Source organism: Dipodomys ordii, unplaced genomic scaffold (genome assembly GCF_000151885.1).
Source record: "Dipodomys ordii isolate 6190 unplaced genomic scaffold, Dord_2.0 Scaffold305, whole genome shotgun sequence".
NCBI classification, from domain to species: domain Eukaryota; kingdom Metazoa; phylum Chordata; class Mammalia; order Rodentia; family Heteromyidae; genus Dipodomys; species Dipodomys ordii.
The window spans coordinates 216,593-226,571 of NW_012267521.1; the positions used below are offsets into that span (position 1 = coordinate 216,593).

Below are 9,979 nucleotides of genomic sequence, written 5' to 3' on the forward strand. Positions count from 1 at the left end.
CTCCTTGTCGGTTCTTGCTGGTGTTGAGTAGAATCTGCTTGCCTGCTGCGTCTGTCTCCTTCATCCCGGACTCTCTGTGGCTCAGGTTTGGGTGCCCTGCGGTCGCCGGCTGAGACCCTGCCGCCGCCGCGGCGGCTGCTGGCAAGCGCTCAGATGTGTCTCCTTGCCTTGGCTTCCCCTCTCTTACCTAACTCTCTGTCCTGTGATGGCACACTTGGTGTGATTCTCTGGCTTAGGACTGTTCACTGGAACTCTAAAACTGCTTTCTATGCGAGAGCTTGTTCAGATTCCAGCTTCTCCTCCGCCATCTTCCTGGAACCCCTCTAGTTAGAAATTCTTAGTAAAGGCTACAAACAATTCCCAAGGAAAATCATTAAGTAAAAATCCTCTTCACTTTATGACATACATCTTGCCTTTTATGCCAGTTAAGAAAAAAGGTGTAACCCTTGGTGAGTGGATGACTGGATATTCCCTTTTTGGGTAGTTGGCAGTCCTAGTAAATTATGTAATTCCTCTTTAGTTATAAGCAAGGCTTAGCTTATGTCCATCTTTCCTTCAAAGAATATCTTTACTCTCCCATTAGGATATAAACACTTGGAGATTTTAAACAGCAAGGTTCTAGGCAGGAATCAAATCACTTTCAATCATGTGTTGGTTATGCAGAGATGGGAAAAGATATGGAAGAATAGCAGGGAAGGAGGATGAGAGAAATATAAGTTCACTGGGAGGGCTGGCAGAAAGCAAGCCTTTCAAAGCTGTTGTTGGCACTTCATGAAGGCCCAGGCTGCTACCATGGGAGAGCACAGTGGCAAAAGCATCACAGCTACAGGAATACTGTTTGGTTCCCCTTCATCTTGACATCCTAAAAGTCTATTCTGCAGCTTTCACTAGTGCTGCACTCTCTGGGACACAGCATAGTTTGCATTATTTAAGAGGTCCACAGCATCCTGGTGCAGCAGGTTCTTTAGGGCTTGGCCATGTACAGAGAGGATCTTATCACCCTCTTGAAGTGGCACATCCCGGGCTGCAGCCTCATTCTCTTTGATTCAGAAGATGTAGATACTACTGTCATTGGAGACATACTGTTGATCTGTCCCACCAACAATGTTGAGTCTCAGCTCTAGGGTTCCTATAGAAAGACTGATTTCTTCCTGTAGAAAGATTGATTTCTTCCTAAGAGGTCAAATAATCCACTCTCTTGTTCTTGGTTTACTGCTCTTGGGGACTGGTCTGAAGCATAGGGAGATGTCAGAAGTTTGAAGGTGAATCAAGTTCCTACTTTGTCCCAAGCTCAGCTCTAACCTCCCTGGAAGTCTTGAAGTATCCTGCCTGCCTTCCTTTTTCTAGTTGTTTCATTATTGGTGGCTAGTATACTTTTCTCCCCAGATTGTGTCAACACTTCTCCCCATTCTCAGTAACTGAGTTTGAACATTATTTCTTGGAATTGTTCCATTTGCATCCTTACCTAGAGCTTTATATGACTGATAGTCTGAATGATTGTATGTGACTGGTGAACATGTTTGTTTTGTGAGACAGGGTATTGCCACCTCAGCCAGGTGTGTCCTGAACTGGCCAGCCTCCATACCTGCCTCCCATTATCTGGAATTACATATGTGGGTCACTCCCACAGACTGAAGAGGATTTTAGTAAACCATTTCATTTGCCCTTTTTTTTTCCTTCACTGTGATCTGTCATAGATGATCTCCTTTGCTTTGGGTGCTCGCTCATCCTGTGGTTTCTAGATAAGCCTATGTACTTTATTGATGAATGTAAGCATGCTTGTATTTTTTGAGCAGTAGTTGTTTTCTGAATTTACTCCATATATGGCCTAGGGAGACTTGAAGCATCTTTGCAACCTGTTTTTTCTTACTGTTCAATTAGTGGTGTCCAGTATGTTTTTGTGCCCAGACATATTCACAGATCATATGCTCCTCCACATAGGGCATTAACATGAGTTCTACTTATTAACATACTTACATACTTCATACTTGTTTAAATATGCATTTCATTATTATTGTTTTTTTTTGTTCTGTGAATCTAGCTGTTATACAGAAGGACAGACATGTCCTGCCCTTGCAGCCTCCACTTTTCAGTATCTGGATCACACATGTGGACTTCCCTTTGTGTCTCACAGTTGTCTTTTTTAGATTGCATTTTGTTTTTGTTTCTTATCTCAACTTGGATGAGATCTCTGAGGCAGAACTTTGCTTGCTCTCAGTCACTTAACATAGGGAGACTTCATTCATGTTTCCGGCCTAACTTGCGTCTTTACACTCCTAGAGAGAATATCCTGGAGTTTTCTGCCAGGTTGGTTGTGCATAGTTCTCTCTTCTGAATAGAAGTATACTAGTTTGGACTAAAGTTTCCTGTTTTCATTGTGTTGATTTATTTACATTTCTTCATACTGCATATTTCTTTTGATCCATGGGATGTACTTGTGCTTAGCTGCATTTTTAGTGATTCTTTTGTGCCTAGTCCCTGTATATGTATGTAGATGTGCTTCTGTATTCACATATTTCTTAATAACATGTTTGTTTTGTCTTTATTTTCTGAACCAAAGTGTCCCTCCCTGCCACAGTCAGAGCAGGAAACCTCCAGCCTGTTGCCACTGCCTACCAGGACCTAGATGTCACCTAGGGGAGTATACTGGGGTCTGATCTAAATGGCGTTTAGCAAATTAATTTCATTTTTTCTTTAGGTCTGCATCCACAACTGGACTTCATTCCTTTTTTGTTTTCTACTTTGATTCCTATTTCATTTTGTGTGTTATTTGTCTTTGTTTTAATGTATTTATGCATTTCTATTAATCTGTGGAATTTTTTACTTGTTCAGTATTTGTGTCAGTGAATGTCTTAGATACCTGTTTGACCCTGGAAGACTCTTTTTACACTGATATATTTTATTGGTTGATTAATTGATTGATTGATTGTCAAGGTGATATGCAGAGTGGTTTCAGTTGCATAAGTAAGGTAATGAGTAAATTTCTTGTCCACCTTGTTACCCTTTCCCTCAGTTTTCTCCCTCTCCCCCAAGTAATACAGATAGTTTCCAACATATTGTTTTGTGTATATAGCTATTGAATTGGTTCTCCCTTGTCCTTTGTCTCACCATTCTGTTGTTCCCCTTCCCTTCCATAATTCAAATAAATATATATATATACAATACCAGACTACCAAATAGAATAACAACAAACAGTGTACCATAGGAGGAAGAACATACAAAAGAAATTTAAAAAATCACATAGTACATTAAAAACAACAACAACAAAACACTTGTGTCCAAGTGTTGGAGTTCATTTTGCTTAGCATCATCTTATATGGTCATATATAGATAGATGTAGAGCTATTCTGTTCATCTCCTAAGATTATCCTAGATGTATACAAATTATTTTTTGCAAATAAGGGAAACCATGGGATCTATGTTTTGGGGGTCTGGCTTACTTCACTTAAGATTTTTTTCCAGGTCTTTCCATTTCCTTACAAATGGGTGATGCCATTCTTTCTGATGGAGACATAGAATTCCATTCTGTATATATACCACATTTTCTTGATCCATTCATCTACTGAGGGGCATCTGGATTGGTTCCGTAGCTCAGCTATGGTGAATAATGTGCCGATAAACATAGTTGTGCTGGTAGCTTTAGTATTGCCTTGTTTGTGGTCATTTGTGTAAATGCCCAAAAGTGGGATTGTTGGATCATAAGGGAGCTCTATGTGGAGTCTTTTGAGGAACCTACATACCGATTTCCAGAGTGATTAAACAAGTTTACACTCCCACCAGCAATGCAGTAGGGTTCCCTTCTGGCCACATCCCCTCCAGCATCTGTTGTTATAGAGTTCTTGATTATAGCCATTGTAACTGGGGTGAAGTGGAATCTCAATGTTGTTTTGATTTGCATTTCTTTTCTGGCCAAAGAAGTTGAGCATTTCTTCATTTGTCTATTGGCCATTCTTATTTCCTCTTTAGGAAAGTCTCTCTTTAAGTCTTTAGCCCACTTATTAATGGGACAGTTGTTTCTTTGATGTTTTGGGTGGATTTAATTTTTTGAGTTCTAAGTATATTTTAGATATGAGGTCCTTGTCCATTGTATGGCTAGTGAAGATCTTCTACCAATCCATGGGCTTTCTATTGATCTTGCTAGCTATGACCTTTGCCATGCAGAAGCTCTACCATTTCATGCAATCCCATTTGTCCAACCTTTCTTTGATTTGTTGTGTCTCTGGGTCTTTATTAAGAAAATTTTGGCCTATGCCAAGGAGCCTTGAGTTTCTCCTATCCCTTCCTGTAATGTTTCCAGTCTGTCTTTTTCTTGCTTTTTGATTGATGGTCTCTATTCACGTTTTCTACCCAGACACCTCACATACTGGGTTTCAGCTTTGTATTTTGCAATTTTTGTTTCATTCTTATTTTTGAGTGAATGAATGACTAATGGAAATTTTATTTGTTTGTTGAAACAGGGTATTGCCAACCACCTAGAATAGGTGTGCCATGAACTATCTATCCTTCCCTGTCTCCTCTCTATACCTTCCTCACACATGTTGCCTAACCATTTCTCACTCATTAAAGGACATTTTGATAAACCATTTTTCTCTTTCCTTTTTGTCTCTACAGTGGTGTGTACTTATGAATTTCCCTTTTTTTGCTTACTCATCCTATTTTTTTATCAAACTCTTTAGTTTTATATGTATATTTATTTATATAACTCTTTTATGAGTATGGTAGCCCAGATTTGGTCCTGGAATACTCAAGCATCTTTCCACCCTGTCTTTCACTTGTTGGTCTGTTATTTGAGTATGCGGGTGTTTTCTGCCCATACAGATTCACATATCTGTCCTTGGTCAATATCTGGAATTCAACACTGTTTATACTGATTTAAACCTTTACATACTTATTTTATTTTGTTGGTTTTGAGTGTCTGGGAGTTACAAAGAAAACTAGGTATGTCCTCACCTCTGCAGCCTCCCACATCTGCCTTTCACTATCTGGATCACACATTGAGGGCCTTATCCTTGCTTGCTTACTCGTTCAGCCTGCACTCTTACATGTGAACCATGCTTCTAGGATGACTTTTACTTGTTATTTTGGCAATAGAGTCTTTTGAACTTTTCTGAACAGAGTGAGGATTCTCATCTTACCATTCTTATTAGTCTAATAAATATTTGGAGCCTCTGCTACCATTCTTTATTGAGCATTTTATTATTTGTGTTCATATATGTTTCGAACAGTATTGCTATTTTGGGGTTGTGTTTTACCTCTTAGTTCATTCCTATTTCTTATTTTCTTTTCCTTTAGCCATTAATTTGTTTATTCATTTATCTGTCTGTTGTTTAACCAGTCGAATGAACCATCTATTCATTTATGGATCCTTCCATGTACTCACGCATTTTTATATAGTTGTTTCTAGGAATTTATTAGTTACACATTTTTTGTTTTTTTTGTGATCATGGTCTCACCCAGTGCCCAAGGCCATCAGGAACCCTCCACCTTCTTCCATCTGCCCCTCTTGTTCTAGATTACACATGTGGACCTTGCCTCTGGTCTCACTGTGGTTTATCACTTACATTCGTTTTGGTATCAATTACAGTCAATGTAGCCTCACTTGACAATTTTCAATTCTTTGCCAAATATTTGCTAGTGATTTGGTTTCTTACTGTGAATCCTAAGTAGTGTGAGTGTTCTGGTTACAACCATACCACGCACATAATTTGTAAATATTTTTCCTCAGCCTCTTGCTTGCCTTCTGTTTGGCATGCCAGTATTTATTTATTTTTTGTATCTTTTTAAAAAAATTTTGTTTATTTTGGGCTGGGAAGGTGGCTCAGTGGTAGAGTGCATGCCTTGCATGCCTGAGGCCCTGGGTTTGATTCCTCAGCACCACATAAGCAGAAAAAAAAGCCGGAAGTGGCGCTTTGGCTCAAGTGGTAGAGCACTTGCCTTGAGCTGAAGAGCTGAGGGACAGCGCCCAGGCCCAGAGTTCAGGCCCATGACCGGACCCAAAAATTTTTTTTATTTATTTTCTATTGTGAAAATACTGTACAGAGGGGTTACAATTAGATGGGCAAGATAATGAGTACATTTCTTATCAAGCATTGTAGCCTCCTCCTTTGTTTCCCCTTCCTATCCCTTCCCAGCCTCCCCCCACCCCCACCCAATCCTCCCCTTCCCACCAAAGTTGTAAAGTTCGTTTTCGACATGACAACTTGTACTTCTCATTGTATCCTTATTTAAGCGACTTGTTTTTCCCCTTCCCCTCCACAAATTATACTGACATCAAATACAGTGAAAGCAGGGGTTATACTGTGGGGGAGGGACATACAAAGCAACAAAGAATCTTATAAATGCGTTAGAAACAAATGCATGAAAGAAAAAAAACATTTGAATACATATCTTAGGGTTCATTTTCCTAACATCGCCTTATCTGACCTTTTCTGCTTGACTCGTGCATATACTAGATATTGCAAATAAGGGAAACCATGGGACCGATGTTTCTTTGGGCTTGGCATGCCAGTATTTATTGAAGAGTGTGTTTGTTTGACTAAAGACTTGTTTGTCATTTTGAATTTTAGGGATGATTTTATGGAAGTCATTTCTCAGAAATATTTTTCCAATTCAATTTCATATCTAACTCAATTTCACAGCCATGTTTTTCTGTTTTTTTAATATAAGTGTTTTTATTGTGAAAATATGTACAGAGGGGTTACAGTTACATGAGCAAGGTAATGAGCACATTTCTTATCAAGTATTGTTGCATCCTCCTTTGTTTTTCCCCTACCATCCCTTCCCTCCCACCTCCTCAACTACACTCCCTCTCCCCCAGCCTAAATTGTAAAGTTCGTTTTTCGACATAATGTCTTGTACATCTCATTGTTGCAATGGGTCAACCTGTATCCCTATTTAAACAATTTGTTTTTTCCCTTCCCCTCCCCAAATTATACCAACATCAAATACAGTGAAAACAGTTTTATCCTGCTTGGTAAGTTTGATTGGATAGATGGCACTCTACCACTTGTGTCCAACATTTGTTACTGTTGTGTGCTGAACTTTTGGGACGAGCAATCTCTTGGAGTTTCTACCAGATCCAATTGGCCATTTGTGTCATTCCCAGAACCTGTGTGATCACAGGTCTGAACTATTGATCATGGTTAAATTGTGTTATTTTTTTGTTTAATTTTATCATCTTTCATGAAAATGCATACATGTATTCACATACCTTTTTCCTTGTTTGTTTATTTATGTTTGTTTGTTTTCTGAGATTGGTGTTGCAATCTTGGCCAGGCATGCCCAAATTTTGCATCCTCCCCCATCTGCCTCCCAATATCTGAATTACACACCTGGGCCACAGTGTTTCACTGACTGTTGTGTTGTTCTTTTAGTCATTTTTGGATTTTGTAGTGTGATTTGAATTCAAAGACTCGTGTTTGTTTGCTTGTTCACTGAATTGGCATTTTTGTACTTGAACTATGTTCCCATCTTGTTTCTTTTCTTGTCATTTTAGGGATACTGAAATCTCAAATTACTGCCCGTGCAGATTCTCATTGTTTCAACACTTTGACTACCTATATGGCTTGTAGTGTGTCTGGTGCCAAACTTACTGAAGTTTTACTTTTCATTTTATATTTATTTTTATGTTTACTGCTATTTTTAATTTTATGATGTTTTCCATATTGACATTTATTTAATCTATTCTGGTCATGTACATACATGGGTGTACTTATTACTTGTATACTTATTAATGTACTTATTACTTGTATATTTGTTTTATCTTTGTCTTCTGAACCAGGGACTCTCCACCTACCACAGCATATCCATGAATCTTCCAGCCTTTTGCCTCTGCCTCTATAGTACCTGCATTACATATGTGGGTCCTCATTCCAAGCTCATTGTGGTTTATCATATGCATTCCCCTAGGTGTGAATAATGTTGAATGTTTTCTCACCTGCTTTGGGCCCATACCTTGCTAGATACTTCCTAGTGATTTATTTCTTACTTAGTGACTTTTAGGTGTACTGTGTTCAAGCCTTGCTGGTATATTATAAGATGAGAATGTCTCGATTTTATTAAAACATTTGCCTCTTTTTTTTAGTTACCATGGTTTGAGTGTTGTTTATCAGAAGTTTTTCTTTTTCAAGGTCAAAGCATTTTGCAAATTTTGTTCTCTTACATTGACTCTCTTTTGGCACTCTCCCACTTGTGTCTCTATCACTGCCTTTTGCTTGTGTTTTTATAGCAAAAGTATCCTGGAATTTCTCCTGGTCCTTTGGGCCTTATCTGTCTGAGTACCTTTGTTATTATAGATGTTATTATAGGGATGACCTACTGTTGTTAGGTTCATTGTGGTTTTTATTTTGTAATTTTTATTTTATTTTATCATTTATTAAAATTTATTCATTTACTTACCTACCTGTTCATTTTTCAATTTGCTTATTTATTTAGTGTGTTTTCTGAGGCAAGAAATTACAACCTATTACAGGCTGGCCTTGAACTCTCCAGCGTTCCATACCTCCTTCCTCAGCACTTGGATTATATATGTTAGCCACCACTTCTATCCCACTACAATTTATTACTTTAAATCATTTTTTGTCTTCATTGGAATTTGAACTCAAGGGCTCACTTGCTCACTCCTGTGGCACTCTTGGACTTGAACTCTGCTTCTAGCCTGGCTTTATTCTTATTCTGCAGAGACTGCTCTTCCTTATCTCATCTTCTTCAATAGTTGATTGTAGCTTCTAGTGCACATTTTTATTATTGCTTTTTGTGTTAATCTTTTAAATTTACTATTGTGTATTGTTAATTGTTCTTGTTTACTTTTATTTTTATTTGATTTATTGATTCATGTGTGTACGTATAGGTAGATGATAGATAGATAGATAGATAGATAGATAGATAGATAGATAGATAGATAGATAGATAGATAGATAGATAGATAGATATTACTTGTCTTGTTTTGATTTTCTGAATCTGGGTCCCCCCCCCCGCCACTGCTTTATCTCAGAGGCCATTTGTAAAACCCTCCGTTCTCTTCCTTCTGCCTCTCCAGTACCTGGATTAGAGGTACAGCCTTCCATTACATGTTCACTGTGGTTTGTCACAGTTTCCTAGTTGTAAATAATGTCCAATGTCCTCTCACCAATATCCATATTTACTTATTTTATTTATTTACATATTTACTTATTTACTGGTGATTTGTCTTTTTACTTTGCATTCTACATATTAGTTAGTTGTTTTGATTTCCAGCCTACCAAGGATGTGATTTTCAAATATTTATTTCTGACCTTTTAGTTTTCCTTGTGCTTGTTATCATAGTCACTTTTCAAAAGAGAGTCTCTCAATTTTAGTTAAGACTCATTTGCCATTTTTTAAATGCCAGTACTGGGACTTGAAGTTAGGGTCTGTACACTCTCCCTGAACTTTTGTGCACAAGGATAACAATCTACCACTTGAACCACAGTTTTTTTGTGGTTAATCAGCTCCTAGAAGCTACTGTTTTTTTAATTTTAGATATTACAGTTGAGTGTTGTTGTATCTGATGTTTTGCTCTAATTGATGTTTATCAAGAGTTTATTCTATTTTTTGTTTATTTTTCTGCAATTTCTATGGTATACCCTTACACCTAGTTCCTCTTAGTTTTCCTACCCTTTTTCCTTCAGGATTACTTTTTTTCAAAATCAGGACATCATACATTTTAGAATTAGGTAATAGTACTGAGCCACTCCTTCAATTCTATATTTCATCTTCAGGTTGAGATGTCTTTCCCCAGCCATAGTTCTGATCTGAATAGTTTGACTCTTTCCATCATGTTTGGAGGCCTGCTTCTGCTTCCTTAGTCCAAGATTATAGATGTGTGCCAGCATAATTGATTCCTTTTTCCCCTTCCTTTTCCTGCAATTGTGCTTTTGATTTCTATAAACTTCACTGTCATTTTTTTTGCTGTTTTCCATGTTTTCTTTGTACTAAATATTTTCTGGTGTAAATTTTTCAT

At 37.8% G+C, this 9,979-nt stretch overlaps 1 pseudogene; it reads right to left on the reverse strand.

The window, feature by feature from the left end:
- Window positions 1-749: 749 nt before the first annotated feature.
- LOC106001521 lies at window positions 750-4,995 on the reverse strand (annotated as a pseudogene).
- Between the last annotated feature and the right edge of the window lie 4,984 nt (window positions 4,996-9,979).